At 37.9% G+C, this 16,444-nt stretch overlaps 1 protein-coding gene across 3 annotated transcripts in view; it reads right to left on the reverse strand.

Moving 5' to 3' along the window:
- Window positions 1–16,444, reverse strand: part of AKAP6 (A-kinase anchoring protein 6) — a 274,685-nt gene that overhangs the window by 13,776 nt on the left and 244,465 nt on the right. The gene's annotated exons all lie outside the window — the stretch shown is intronic.

Below are 16,444 nucleotides of genomic sequence, written 5' to 3' on the forward strand. Positions count from 1 at the left end.
GAATTAAACCAAATAAAGACATTTCCTCAAATCACATTCTTTAAGAAAAAGTCTTTAAAATGCTTTTTTCCCCCATTTGTTTCCTTTACTAAAACACAAATAGGTTTGGGGTTTGTTAATTTGTTTTTGGGGTTTTTTTCCCCATCAAATTTTATTAAACAATGATTCTCTGTTTCAGCTTCATTTGCATGTGGTACTCCAGTACAGATACTTTGTGTTGGTGAAACAGGACTGTAATGTAACCCCTACGTACCATTATATTTTTTTAAAGGAATTAACATGAAAAAAAGAGCTTTTACAATAATAAATACAAACTCTGTTCCTCCCTTCCCTGAAGCATATCCTTCAGTTACTGTGGACAAATTATCCAAAATTCACTGCATTTAGGGGCCGGGGGAAAAAGAAAGAAAAAAAAAAAGAAAACCATCCCCCATCTCCAGGAATGTGTTCACATTCAAGGGAGACAAACATCATTTTGTCTTTTAAGAAATGCAAGCATGCCAAGTACTTCTGAGGGAAATGGTCATGTGTACAGTATCCACTTCACCTCTGCTTCACTTAAGTTCATTTTTTAAATGGGGGTCCCTATAGGATACCCAACAAGCAAACTGTCCCTATTTCCCACCACCAAGGTTTCAATATGCATAACATTCCATGTGCATAATACTGAAGGCACCTGCACATTACAGTATGGTCTCAAATGTTTTATCACAGATCATTAGAGAAACTGATCATGAATACACATATTTATAATTGCAGTTAAAAGTAGATTCAAAACTATAATTCATACTTTCTCTTGCTTCATTTTACAATTATTATTGCCTCCCTCTATGAAATAATATGCCTAATCCGGTGCATACAGAGCTTTTGTTTTCTGTAGTCTTTAGGGATGCTTAAAAATACTTTCAGAATCCTACATGGGTGGTTTTATGTACAGATTCCTGTACCACAGGAAAGACACTGACTTCACCTCTGTTCTCTGCCATCACAGACGTCACCTGCAAGGGTCACAGTTCAGGCTAGGTCACATGAGAACAACTGAGGTTCTGACATTGCTCAGGCACCTGTCTTGATGATGTCTGAAGTTCTCATAATGCTCAGAAACAGAAGTCCAGAGGATAGGACTGTCATATCTGTATTTTAAAACTGATAATTCTATTTACCGTGTTAGTGGTTTTGTGTGCACATCTTTGAAGCAACAGATGAAACAATTGCAGAGACATTTTAAGAAGGGGCCCAGCTGAAAACTATTGGTCCCTATTAGTAGTAGGAGTATTTTTAAAAAGTCAGAGAAATTGGCCAGTCTCTAACCATTCTGCTGCTATTTAAATGTCTCTTGATGGTGTCAGCTAACACTCTGGGGTCAGTTGTGCCTACACATGAGCCCTATGAGGGTCTTACAACTTTCTTGGTGAGCTGCCCACAGTGCCAGGTGGCCAAAAGGAAGATTGAAAGAGCCCAGCCCCTCCACCACACCCCAGTGCAGACAAGGCAGACTGGAACAGAAGGTGAGCTACATCAGCAGAAGACTTGCAGGAATGTATTCCTATTACAAGCCAAGGCAAAAGCAAGGACTCAACATGTTTAGTCCCTGCACTGTGCCCAGAGTATCACTGATAACACTCTACCCATTATTTGTTTTCCAGGCTCTGTGGAAACATTGGTCTCCTTCCTTTTGCCACCATATCTTGATATGACTTTCTAACATCTCTGGCTGTCATTTGCTGAAGAAGCTCTTTAAATGTTACTAGAGAGCATAAGAACATCAGTAACATTTTTTTTATAGAATCATATTGTCATCCAAGTAAGTTTACAATCCCAGACCTATATTGCATGATGTGTATTTAGGCTTTTTCTTTTTCTTGCTTTTGAGAAAACCTGGATACATGGCATATTTTACTGGCTGTTGTTTTTTTCTGCTTTGTAGGTTTTTTTCCTTCTGTCAAGAGATTACATGACAGGATTTTTTGCCCTTGAATGTCATTTCAGTCTCACCTTTACTTCAGAGGAATATATGATGATTTTCTTTGTGCAAGAATCCAACACAAATCCTTTATGAAACTCAGGAAAACATTTCTAGCTTTACTGAGACCAAAATGGTTGTCATACACACCTAGTTCAGAAAAGAACAAATCTTGGCACTCTACCTCAGATACAAGCCCATGCAAGTTTGTGGGAGTTCATCCATGCCAAGTCTCAGAGTTTGATCCAATCAAAGTTCATTCTATATGATTAAGACAAAAAAAAAAAAAAAACAAACCAAAACCAAAAAACAAAAACCACCAGGGCCAGAAAAACTGTGGAACTGATGATGCTGAAACAATTTTCACTGGTCCACCTGTATTGATGGTAAATCAGTTACATTCTGCATTCAGATGCACGTGAATGAAGTTGTAGTGGCAAAGCTACAGTGGCATAATAAAATCACTATTTTTTTGTCTTTGTACTAGTTAAGAGGTCTGCATACTGGTTAATAATATTTTCAATGTAACAGCATTTACACTGGAACTGGTACTCCTTTAACTCTTAGTTAAACCAGTGGAGCTCAGAGGACACTGAATTGACTCAGCAGACACAAGAGTCACCTCCAACCTAAACCAGGTGAGCAACAAGGATGGTGAAGGGTCTGGAAGGGATGACTTATGAAGAGCAGCTGGGGTCACTTGGATTGTTCACTTTGGATAAAAAGAGGCTGAGAGGTGACCTCAAAGCAGTATGTGGCTTCCTCAAGAGGGGAAGAAATGGGACTGTCACTGATTTCCTCCGGGACAGTGCACTGGGACTGTCACTCCTGTGACCAAAGACAGGACAAAAAGAGAAGTGGTAGGAAGCTGAATCAGGGGAGGTTTAGGTTAGATATCAGGAAAAGGTTCTTCACCCAGAGGTCAGTTGAGCAGTGGAACAAGCTCCCCAGAGAAGTGATCACAGCAACAACCCTGCCCAAGTTCAAGAAGTGTTTGGATGATGCTCTCAGGCAGGATTGGTGTGATCCTGAGGGTGCCTTACACAGGGACAGGAGTTGGACTTCATGATCCTGATAGGTCTCTTCCAACTTGGCAGATTCTACGATTCTATGAATCCAACAGGCACATCAGAATACCTGGAATCACAGTTTTTAAGAGCTTTGTTTCAGCAGAAATAATTGTTTGTGAGAAACACGAAAGTGTGAGATTCACCATAGAAACAGACAGATATAAAGTACAAAAGGATAAGACATAAGCCCTTGGGAGCTTAACCTTATGAGAAACCTAGAAAGAAAGTTTTCACTGAGAGCTGGGGGAGAGAGGCTTGAATTTCTAAATAAAAATTCTTCCTATATACTTGGAGACATTATCTATTATTTATGAATAACAGCACTGTATGAAGAATACCTGACTTTATCATCAGTTTCTCCTCATGAAGCAGTTGAGAGGCTACCAAATTTAGCTTAATTCATGTTATCAAATAGAATAGATTCTTTTGTTCCCGTATTCAAATTTTCAACACAAATTCTTTGTAATCTCAGTTCAGGCAGTTCCTGAAGTCATTGATTCACCATCTGTATATTTGGGATATTGACCAAAGGGAAGTCAATAAGCAAGTACTGTGAAGTCACAGGCTAGAAGGATGCTGCACAAGTACTTTCACACTCTGCCTACCAGTGAATTCCAAGCATTAAGTTAAAGACCACTGTTGTCAAAATGTGGCAGATAAATCAAAATCACTATGGCAAGCATCTTGAGGCTACAATACAGCTGCTCCTTGCCAGTACACAGCCTATATGTAAGAAGAGTTTCTTTTCTAACGTTGCAAAATAGAAACACTGGCCTTATCTCCAAATGTGAGAAGTCCCTAGAAAGAGATCTTTCCCTAAGATCATTCCACAAAAATCTTCCAGATTTTTTTGTCCTTTGCATCACGTAAGTGATGATGTTTATAGTTTTCTTCTGTATATAACAGATGCCAACACAGCCCTGGAGCTGTTTGTTAAGATTGGAATTTTCCTTCTAATCTAGTATGTTGAAAAAATCCTGTGCAATGCCTGAAGTACCACTGTTACATGCACATTTTGGGTGGTCACTTGAGAAATTATTTCATATAAGCATACTTTGTAGAAATTCAACTAGAAGAAGACAAAGTTATGGATGACTATATCTTGGTGTGGTGAAAGGCTGGCTTTTGCCTGACTTAGTTAGACAGGTTATAAAATTTCGTTGGGGAGTACCTCATTATCAAAAAACCACTATTGACATTGTTAAACTTATTTCTGTTACAGGAGAATTTATTTTAAATATTACACAGTTTAAACTTGGGCTCAAATTGGAACATAAACCAATGATTTAAGTCTATCCACAACTGCTATTTTCAGTGCTGGTGATGCAGAAAAAGTCCAGCATGTACTAAATTTTCAAAGGGGTATAATAACTGAGGGGTATAGGACTATTAGTATTAACATTATCAGTACAAATGTTGTTAATACAGAACTTTAAAGTACAAAGCTCAAAGTCTTTCATGTGACTGTGCAGCAGCTTGGGTTTGTGCAGAGACCAAATGTTTGACACGCACCTTTTGTGCAATGCTGAGAGATTTTTGGAACAGTTTATGGTATTTGGTTTCACACTGAGGCAATATTCCTACTCCATTTTAAAAATAAAGAAGGAATTTTAAAATAAAGCATCTTTCTGCATTGTTCAGTAAACCTACTGCATGAACTGTGGCTCCATAAAGTTTAGGAACTCATTTATTATGTTGCTAGATCAGACACTGCATTTATTCACACAGTGCATCTCTCAAACCTAGCTTTCATTAGAGCTGTGGGGAGGCCCAGTCTTTCTCCCTTCACTGGAGAAGGTGAAGCTCAAGAAGATAATTAACCATGAAACAATGAGGAGGCTTGCTGGGTAAGCACTAGTGTGAAAACAGTTACTCCTCACAAAAGAGGGGAAATTAGCTGGCTGGATAAAAAAGGAAGTGTCAGACTGGAAGACTGAAAGGACTGCCAGCATAAGTAGATAGCTCTATGCATCATTAATGCAATTTTTTTAACACTTAAACTTCACTGCTTTCTAAATTTAAATGCATTTAAATGCTATGTGTTAGGGGAGATTAATATGCCATTTTAAAGTAATTTCTCTTAAACTTTCCATTTTCACGTTTCACCAGCGTTAGTCACCCTTCCCACGGATCAGAAAAAATCCCAGCCTCTTAGTATTGTATTCTTGTTTACAAAGGCAATGTAAACAGAGCGTTCTAAAAAGATTCGGTTCACTCATTGTATTTTACAAGCACATTATTTTACATTAATACAGATATTTTTATGAACAGAAAGTTTGTTTTGATTTTACTGTTTCACAGAGTAAAGACTTATGATGTGTGTTTCCTTTCAAAACTTCCTTCTAGTTGAACAGTGTTCCCTGAAGCAGCCACATTTTTGGCAGAAATTCAGTTATATGCTATGCCAAAAGAAATAGAATAAACAAACACTGCCTAATGCAGCTGGCTAGGTAATTTACATATTACTGCACAGCAAACATGAAGACCTGAATATGGATTAGAGCTACAACGATGACACAAATGTCTTATATGTAAGAAGAAATGAAATTCTGATCATCATTGCTAATGACTTACACTTTATTATTTTGTGTATATTATAATACCTCTGGCACATACATGAATGTACCTACTTCAGTATTAAGTAGCTGTATTATATTTTTTGTATATTTCACAGAAAAATATTCCAGAAATATCTTGAGAAACTGTTAAGTGGGTACATTTTTCAAAGCTTTCTTCTGTTGAAAGCAGACTATCTAAATGACCACATTCCAGTCTTTGGAAATGGTAAAAACCCCACAAATACCCCCTAAGCATTCCTTAAAACTTCTTTGCTATACATAATAAAGTATAAACAGGCCTTCAAATCTGCAAGTTTATGTGCTTTCAAAAAGCATCTGTCATTCTGGGTGAGATGAACAGTCTATTCAGCTGAGTCCATCTCCTGCAGTGGCCAGTAGGGAATGCTTAAGGAGAAGTTAAAAAATCCACATACACATAGAATGGTGTAGAAGCTGCCATCCCAAATTTGAGAAGACAGTCTGTGGGGACTTCCAGAGATGGAATTTAACAGGCATTGATTGATGTCTCCTCCATTAATTTGTCTTATTACTTCTTGAGTTAATTTGTATTTTTGTTATCCACAACATCCTGTAGGAACAAGTTTCACTTTTTTTATGCACTGCATGAAAATAGTATTCCCTTTTGATTGTTTTAAATCTCCCACCTAATAATTTCACTGGGTGACTTTTACTTTGTGTGTTAAGAAAAATCCTAATTCCATCTTATTTATTTTCATGCATTTTAAAAATAGTTTTTTATTGTATTCCTCTCTGCTTACAACTGATGCAGCTCCTAGAACATCCTATAATATTGAACAATACAACACTGATTATGCATATACTTAACTGATCCTGCAAATAAATTTCCATAATGGCTGGAGGATTGGGACCCTACCATCTAATGTGGAAGACCCTTGTAAGAGGGAAATAACTGCTGTACAAGCTGTTGTAAAATAAGGTTTCTTCCTTTCTTTCTAGAAATTTTGTTTGAGAACTCTTGAAACAAAATACCAGAAAATTAGATTCAATTACACTCATATACTGCTCCTTGAAGAACTGAGGTCACTGGAGATGCAGTGCAACAAGTCATTAAATGTCAATTTAAAAATCCCAAGTTTGTGACTTTTGCATTTCTCTTAACTGTAAATTTTTAAAAAATGCTGATTGGGGGATATGAGGTGTCTGAGTAAAACAATTACTTCATCCTGTACTCTGACTGCAGTGCACTGCAATGAGAGTTGCTATCTCCTGAGCACTTTCAAATATCTGGCCCTATACTGAAGTGCCTAAACAGGAAGTGAGTTCCCCTGAAACATCTGTCCTTGCAAATAAAAACCTAGCCATTTTTTCTCTTTCTTTTTTAATGAGATATTTTTGACATTTAAATGATGTTTGACGTTTCTTTCAATGACTGCATGCACTGAAAACATCACATTTCCAATTTCAGAATATCACACATTTCCCTGCTAAAACTGATTATTCCTGAAAATTCACTTGAAGATTTTATGCATTTTACAGTTCTAATAAATATTTCAGGAGCTGTGGAAAGTGCTTTACTCACAGTGTTCCAACCTTTATTTAATCTGTAGCACAGAAAAAGAAGATTAATAGATTGACACATGGTTGCGAGAACACACTCTGAAGACCTAAACCTGCTATTGTGATGTTTACTTTTCCCATTATAAAGCTCACATTTCTAGATTTTAGAGGATTTAATTCTGTTGTCCACAGTTTCTAATAATTTTCCAATTATTCTTGAATATTTATTTTAAAGATTGTGGTAGGCTGTTTCACTAATATTGTAGTTGTCTATAAATGGAATGAAATTAGGAATGTCAGACATACCACCAATGAGGGTCAGATGCTGTTACCCATAAGAGATAGGAGAGTGTTTTTATGACCACATGTTGAATTGGGAGATGTGTGGTAAACTGGCACTTTTGAAGGTCTCATCGCATACTAAATCTCTTGCAGGTTTGTAAACACCAACTGCTCTAAAAAATTCTGATCAGTAGAGAAGTATTTCCAACTTTCTACCAGCCACGGAATCGCCTCACCCAACTCCATAGCAGCACCAGTCTGAAACAAAGCAGACTGATGGCTGAGTGACAGAAGGCTTTTTGGGCTGCATCAATGAGCACAGAAGCTTTCTATAAGCCCAAAAGAAAAGATTTCCAGCTTCTTACTGGGTAACACAGCACTACTAACCAGGCTTGAAAGTTCTTGAGATATAATACTTTACAGTGTTTAAACATCTTTAAAATATGTCAGTGTTCCCTCTCTCTGAATTACATAGCACAACTGCATTAAACAGAAAAGGAATACAAAATAAATTGAAAGAGTAATACTTTTAAATATAAGTCTATAGAGATACAGATAGAATAACAGAATCATTTTGGTTGGAAAAGACCTTTAAGATCATCAAGTCCAACTGTTAATCTAGGCCTGCCAAGTCCACCACTAAGCCATGTCCCCTAAGCACACATCTACACATCTTTTGAATGCCTCCAGGGATGGTGAATCCTGGATGGTGAATCACTTCCCTGGGCAGTCTATTCCAATGCTTGACAACCTTTTTGGTGAATATTTCCTAATATGTAATCTAAACTTCTCCTGGTACAACTTGAGGCCATTTCCTCTTGTCCTATCACTTCACGTGCTACTTGGTAGACCAACACCCATCTTGCTACAACCCCCTTTCTGGTAGTTGTAGAGAGTGATAAGGTCTCCCTTCAACCTCCTTTTCTCAAGGGTAAACAACCACAGTTCCTCCAGCTGCTCCTCATAAGACTTGTCTCATAAGGAAACCCTGTCTTTTAAAAGAGCAGGTAAATTTCAAATATGGCACAGAAACGTGTGCTTTGTCAAGAAAAAAAAAAATCAGAGCAGGCTTGGAGTAATTAAGTATTGCAGGAATTTATTTACTCTTTAAAATAATTCTACTGTTAATGCAATTTCATTTTTCTTCCTGTGCTTACACCACCACCACCAAATTTATTTTCACCTCTCATGTTACAAAGTTTTTTAGGGTATGTGGAGAGAACAAAGAAACTAAAAGTGTCTGCAGAATTAGCAGGGAGTCACGGAAGAGAAACGTATCTTAGAGAAGTATATTCACTCCAGTTGAGGTGGATGATGATTGAAACCTACAACTGTAGGACTGAGGTTAAAGAACCTGCAAGAAATTAGTTCCAGTGCCTAATGGCACTGGGACAGGCTGCCTAGAGATGTTGTGGATGCCCCTTCCCTGGAAGTGTTCAAGGCCAGGTTGGACAGGGCCTTGAGCAGCCTGGTCTAGTGGTAGGTATCCCATGGCAGGGGGATGGTCTCTAAGGTCCCCTCAAACCCTAGCCATTCTATGTTCTTGTATGTTTCATGATACTGGAAACTACAAATTAATGTGTAAACGACACCATTGATATTAGCAGGAGATGTTGTGTGTCTGGAAATTTCAGTGCAGAGAAAAAGAAAGTATTGAAAGTACAACAATGCTTTACTACTCTTTCTGTTCCGGGTGTTTCACATTACAGAGCAGTGGAAGAGGCTTTGCAGGAAAGCCAGCTCCTAGCATTGTCTGTACTGAGACTGTGCTGCATGTGAATTATTTCTATGCAGTGCTCCCTTTTCATCAACAGCTTTGGTTTTGCCAAACACTGCATCCTGCCATGATGGCTGCCATCCTAACTATGGCTGGTTCTCAAGAAAATGATGAGAAATACAGAATTTCTTGCTAGAGTGTAAGGCATATAACCCATCTTCAGTTAAAGACTAAGAAAAAGTTAGACCTATGTTCACCATTCATGTAATTTTCTTTTAGATTCTACAGATAATTACTCCATGTCACAAATCAGGAGCACAATGCAGCTCAGAAACTCAGAAACCCATGTACCTCAAGTTCAAGGATGGTACATCATATCACAGGCTCTATAATCAAATATCCATTCACTTAAAAATATATATTTTAGGAAAGCACCAAAGGGAGCTTGCTTCAGCAATAAAATATGAGTAAAGCAAGATGACTGGCAGAAACAAGCAATGCAAGCAATCAAGGTTGCACTGTCATAACATTATGAAGAGGTCTGATATCAAAGCAAAAGTTACTTGTAATAGATAATGGAAAAAAAAAATTTGTAAAGGTTTAAACATGAGTCATTAAATAATTAATTTATGAGGGCTAGATCACATAACAGGTGCTCAGCACTTTACAAGATGTGCTGTGTTCTTGACAAACAAACTTAATCATAACTCAGTTCTTTGCTGTATTGGGCACTCTGGATGAACTTCTGAATTTTATGCAAGATTTTTTACTAGATCCCACTTGAAAAGCAATGATATGATAAAATAAGAATCTTTGAGAAAACAAGTTTTTGTTTAATGAGGCTATCTAACAAATAACTGAGCAATGACAAGATCATTTTTTACCCCTGAAGGCAGGTTTTCTGTCTTTTTTTTTTTTTTTAAGCTTGGAACAAGTGTCAGTCCATGACTATGCTATAATATAAATTATAGCACTAGTGAATTAAATACTGAGAAGTGAAGGGGAGGCACCACACCTGGCATTATTAAAATCCCTTTTTCTTTTCTAGGAGCATCAGAGAAACAATGAATAGGAAAAAAGGGGCAAACATACCAGATTAAAATCAATGTAGTATTTCTAAACAATTTATTTCTCAAATGTATTATAAAGACTGAAACCAAGAGGAAGATGGAAAAAAAATCCTAAACAGAGCTTTAAGCAAGCTTTTTACTTTCTAAGAAACAAGCTGGTGGAAAAAAAAGACGTGCCTTTTTTTTTTTTTTTTTTTTTTAAGTGCACTGTCTCACCATTGCAGATTTTCCCAAGTTCTTGCAACTCTAATTAAAATGTGGTAATTGGTTATGTTACCTCAATTACCATGATGCATGGACATTGATGCAAAGCGACACCAATTGAATCCCTTGGGTGTTATACCCCAAGGCCATCCCATTTATTGTGGCCTTATTATTTTCAATTATGCGGCTGGATGTACAGCAGACTTTTAAGCCAATACAGATGGGGATTTAGACTGGACATAGAGTGTAGGGTACACATGGGATGACTCAGGAGAACAAGAGAAATAAAAATAATATGTTTTTTCATGAAGCATAGTAGTGAACTTAGTGATCAGACAAATGAATATTTCATACATTTTCAGAACAATGTGAGAATTACAGCACCTTAACCCAAATTGCCTGAGCTCAAAATCTCCATTTTAAAAGCATGATTAATACTGTCCTTTCAATAATTAGGCCTCTCTGTTGAATTAGAGAAGAGATTGTCTGCTCCATGAAACAGGTATGTTTCTCATTCAATGAGTGAGCAGTCTGGAGAAAAAGCAGTTTCCTCAGACACCAAAAAGGCAGGAATACTGAGTTGCAACTTGAGAGGTAAAATCCATTGGAAACCACTTTTTTTTTCCTCTTCTTCTTGCAGTGCAACAGTTTTATATATTTGGTTACTGGGGAAAAGATCCCAGAAAAGTAAATATCCACGATTACATCATTGTAGCTTTCTAAAAAGAGATATAAATGACTTGGACAGGACATCACCAGACTGAATATCCATAGCTGCTGAAATAATCCACTGGGGAAGCATGTAGCTTCTACTGGGCATACCACTGGTTTAGCAAAAGATAAAAAAACAAACTGCATAAATAACTTACTAATTCCATCTTTGACTTAACTGTTTTAAACTCCTGAGTATGACCATGACTGAATCTATCCTAAATCCATTTTTAACTGTTCAGTCTTTCAAGTAGACTAGACCTTCTAGTGAGTTAAAGTTTCTCCAGCTGTTGAGCATGAATTTCAGACGGCAATTTTGGGTTTTGTTGACTAAAGACTGTTGCTATTGCTGTTGCAATTGCCAGACAGACTCCTTTCTCTTTTAAGATGATTGCTAGCAGGGTCTTGTTAGGCAAACTATAAGGCATCTGTGTGATTCTGAAGCTAAAATTTAGGTGACATGCAATATTATGTCAGCAAACAATGGAATGATAAATCCGGGGGAAAAGAATTTACCACAAAAAACAGATGGGGGAAATAAAATCCTCTTTTGCTAAAACAGATTAGGACTGCTTCCAGTAACAGACAAACGTCCCACTTTTTAAAAAAGTAATCTTTGGTTCTTTTCATTATACGAATACTTCATTCTTTATAGCCAGATTAACCTTCTGATCTAACCACATTTCATCCTTCTGGAGTGATTCTTACTGATAATTTCACATTCTAGACATATTTCCTGGTTTATGAGAAGGACATCTTTTATGAGACCTTAAGTGTTTGCAGTACATGTTAATTCTTCTTATTTGTAAACTTACGGTGCCATTTATCACAAAGTTGAGCAAGATTTAACACTGCTGAAATCCCTAAATGAAGGCAAACAATTCAAGAGAAACCTGAAAGCCATTTGTGTTAATTCCAGCATACCTTTGTAATGCTCTAAGTGGCCCAGATAAGTGACCGAATCTAAAAAGGGGCAGAAACAGGACAAAGGAAGCTCCCAGTACACAAATTAAAAAGATGGTAGAAGATGTGACTCTTGTACTTATATGAGGTTATATAGGCTATCTTATTTACTGTCAGCAAGTCAGATGCCTTGAATGAGTCAAATGCCATCAGGCTATAAAAACATCTCATTTGTTTTCATAAATTACAGTATTTTGTGGGCAACCACAAATAAAGACTTGTTACCAAGGGATACTGTATGTGTGCCAAGACTGGCACACCATCAAATACAGAGAGATAGGGAAGCAGAAGAAATGGTCCTGGTACCTACCCAAGAAATGACTACACAGGAACTGAGTGAAAAGGAAGGCTAGAACATGCCAAATCAAGTCAGGGAAGACAAAGAAACCTGAATACTGCAGTGGTTGGGGCATCTTTAAATGTTGAGAATACAGATAGTTTTACCACCAGGACAAACTTGTAGATACTGACATACTTCAAAGTATCATATTTTTATCAACCAGACTAGGATGAGAGGTTCCAGAACAAAACAGGCCACAGTGAAAATTAGATAAGCATCCTGATTGCTCTAAATGGCTTCCATTTCCCAGCAGAAAGAATCACAGAATCACCGAATCGCCACAGTTGGAAAAGACCTCTCAAATCATTGCATCCAACTATCAACATCCCCCCATCCATGGATAAAATACATGTATCAATATCTGTTATTACCCACTAGAGCATATCCTGAAGTGCCTCATCTACATGGATTTTAAATACCTCCAGGGATGGTGATTCCACCACCTCCCTGGAGAGCCCATTCCAAAGATTAACTACTCTCTCTAAAGTATTTCTTCCTCAGATCTAGTCTAAACCTCCTCTGGTGCAACTTCAGCCATTTCCTCTAGTCCTATTACTGTTCACTTGAGGCAAGAGACCAGAACTCACCTCCCTACAACTTCGTTTCAGGTAGTTGTAGAGAGCAGTAAGATCTCTCAGCCTCTTCTCCAAACTAAACATTCCCAGTTCCCTCAGCCTCTCCTCACAGTTCTTGTTCTCCAAACCCTTCACCAGCTTGGTTGTCCTTCTCTGAACTCTCTCCAGCAGCTCAAGGTCTTTCTTGTAGTGAGGGGCCCGGAGCTGAACACAGGACTCAAGGCACAGTCTCACCAGTGCTGAGCACAGGGGCACGGTCACTTCCCTTCTGCTGGCCACACTATTCCTGGTACAAGCCAGGATGCTGTCGGCCTTCTTAGCTGCTTGGGCACACTCCTGGCTCATATTCAATGAGGTATCAACCATCATCCCCAGGTCCTTTTCTGCTTGGCAGCTTTCCAGCCACTCCTCCCCAAGTCTATAATATTACATGGGGCTGTTGTGACCAAAGTGCAGGACCTTGCACTTGGCCTTGTTAACCTTCATTTTATTGACCTTGGCTCTGCCTGTTCAGGTCCCTTTGCAGAACCTTCCTACCCCCAAGCAGATCAACACTCCCACCCAGGTTGCTACTGTCTGCAGACTTACTGAGGAAGCCCTCAATCCTCTCATCTAGATCATTAATCAAGATACTGAACAGGACCGGCCCCAAAACTTAGCCACTGGTGACTGCTCACCAACTGGATCCAACTCCATTGACTACAACTCCCTGGGCCCTGCCATGTAGCCAGTTTCTAACCCAATGAAGAATACATGTGCCTATGCCATGAGCCACCAGCTTCTCAAGGAGAATGCTGCAGGACACGGTGTCAAAGGCTTTACAGGTAGACAACACCCACAGCCACAGAACGACAGACCCTATGCCCTGTGAAAGTCAGCTCAGCCTGGCACGTAACTCCTGACTACCTTGGGCAAAGTGGGCACAAAGCAGCATGCTTTGTCAAGTTCCAAGCACCTGGATTATCAAGCAAGGTGCCTCACTCATTCCCTCACCATGCCTTAAGTCCTGATTGATAGCAATCCCAAACAGAAACACAAGATTTACTTCTCTCCTGCTGCAAGAGCAGCACCAAGCTGTACTTAGCTCATAGCAGTTTATTTAGAGTAACTGCAGGTACAAACAGCAAACTGCTTCCACGCTGCAGCTGCTCTCATGCAAAAGAAGATAATATGCTTTCACTACAGTAACCTGGACCTCCACTTAGCACTCTCTAAGCTATCCCACAAATGCAATTTTTTCTGTACCAAAGTCAATAGAAATTATACCCTTACTACAACAAAATTGTAAATTTTGTAGATTAAAAAGGCAGTTAACCATCTTTATGGCACCTTATCTTTTAGAGAAACACAGCAGAAGCACAGTACAATCTCTCCTGGTCAGTTATAGACCCAACAGATACCCAGCCTCTTAGTAACTAAAATTCAGAATTCTGAGAACTACTTTTTTTTTTTTTTTTTTTTTTTTTTCTGTTACCCAATAGTGCACAAAATTGGTTTTGAAGCTACAAAATTCAGCTGTTTTTTCTGCTGCTGGTCAGCTCATTAAACATTCTATGTAGCACTTCCCAACAATTTACCAGTGCTTGTGATGTAATAATATATTAGTATTATGACTAAAAATATTCCAAAGATGGAACAAGCAGAAATACAACTACAATTTCTCAAGAGAATTAAAAAGCTTTACTATTATATATTCTTTTTTTGTTTATCAATCTTTTCTATTCCCCAGTCTCATATTTATCTTCTAACCCATTCACTTGCCCAGCCTATTTCACTGCTGACTTGTCTTAATTCTGTTTTCATTTCTTGCTCTCTCAGATTCATTACCATCAAAACTCTAGAATTTTGTCTCTCTGCCACTGTTGAGATGAAATTTGTTTTGTCTCTTCCCTCATTTAAATGTTACTGTACTGTTTAAACCTCCTACCTCCATTTTCTATTCCTCGCTAATTCTGTTTCTTCCCATATTCCACTTGAACTTCTCTAACATATTCTCATGACCCTATTTAACCAACTTCTGTTTAATTTTTGACTCCACTTGATCATATTCTCAGAAAATTACTGCCTTGGATTTTTCTGCTCTCTAGATTCCTTTTCTACCTCCTCTGTGTAGTTTTGCTAACTGTTCTTTCTTCATCTTCTGCTTTTCACTAGACTTGAAAAAGCCTTTTTCCTTACCCGCTTCCCTTTTTTCTTTTTAGATGATAATACACATTTAGACACCTGCAGTTCCCATCTCTGGACTGAAGGGTCAAGTAAAGCCCTTTGCAACTAACCCTGTTCTTTTGCCTTACTTTTAAATATCTCCTTCTTAGTGTCCATTATTGTAAATGAATTATTGACAAAATGTAAAAATGTATCTCTATTAACTCTTACAATGCTTCCAAAAGTATTGGAAAATGCTGTTTTCCAAATAGCATTCCTCTTCAATTGGTAATTCCCTCTCTGCACATAGGTTAATAAGGAAAGGCTGAAAAATTTTATTTTTTCTCTAGACCCTTGTAAAGTCACATGTAGCTTCATCATTTTTATATTTTATATTTATTCCAACCAGGTTAAATTTTTGAGGACTTAACTGACTCTCTTCAATATTGCCAACTGAGTACTCCCATGCTTATAACACCAATGTCCACATTCCCTCTGCTTTTCAATGTCTTCCTTCAATGTTGCCTCATAGAGAGACAGGTCTATTTTGACTTGGTCTGAAAGTTTATTCAAAACCTGTTCCTTTCTCAGCTCCTATTTCTATCTCAATACCTAAGGCAAAGCAGCCAATAAATCAAACAGACAGAGGAGCACTCCTATTTTATAACATTTTATAAAGGTATATGGTTCTTCAACAGTTCACTTCTCCACTGCAGCCTCCTCACTAACTCACCATTTTTTGGCCTGTTTGCACTAACAGTATTTTCATTCAGGTACTGCTGCTGTTTCTGAACAATATCTTGTATATCTTCATACTACACTACCATAACTGAACAAGGGAATTACAGCTGCTGTTATTTTTGTAAAGGAACTTCAACAAAAAGAAGTCAAAAGTAGTACTTCACTGTTAGTTGGACAATTGTTAGGAGACAAATGTCAAGGATTCTTCCTGTTATTTGCTTGATATAAAACTAAAAAACTATGTAAGATAAACATATATCACTTGTTCTCAAATCTCATCAAGTCTCTTCAGTATATTCACTGCACAGAGTTATCATTGCTGTCAGTATAACTGTGGTATACAGACTTCAGCATTATGATAGTAGCACAAAACATGCTGAGCCAATTCATCCATTACAGTCAATGGTGTTACAGTAGGGATTATTTTGTTCCCCCTATGGTTCATTGTTTAAATGTAGATAGTGCTTTGTAATACAGTTTTATGCTGTTGAAAATCTGTCTCATTTATGCCACTTAATGGATGGTTTAAGCAGAGTGCTATTTTGCCTCTTAGGAATCCTTTTCCC

The sequence above is a fragment of the Heliangelus exortis genome, chromosome 5 (assembly GCF_036169615.1).
Source record: "Heliangelus exortis chromosome 5, bHelExo1.hap1, whole genome shotgun sequence".
NCBI classification, from domain to species: Eukaryota; Metazoa; Chordata; class Aves; order Apodiformes; family Trochilidae; genus Heliangelus; species Heliangelus exortis.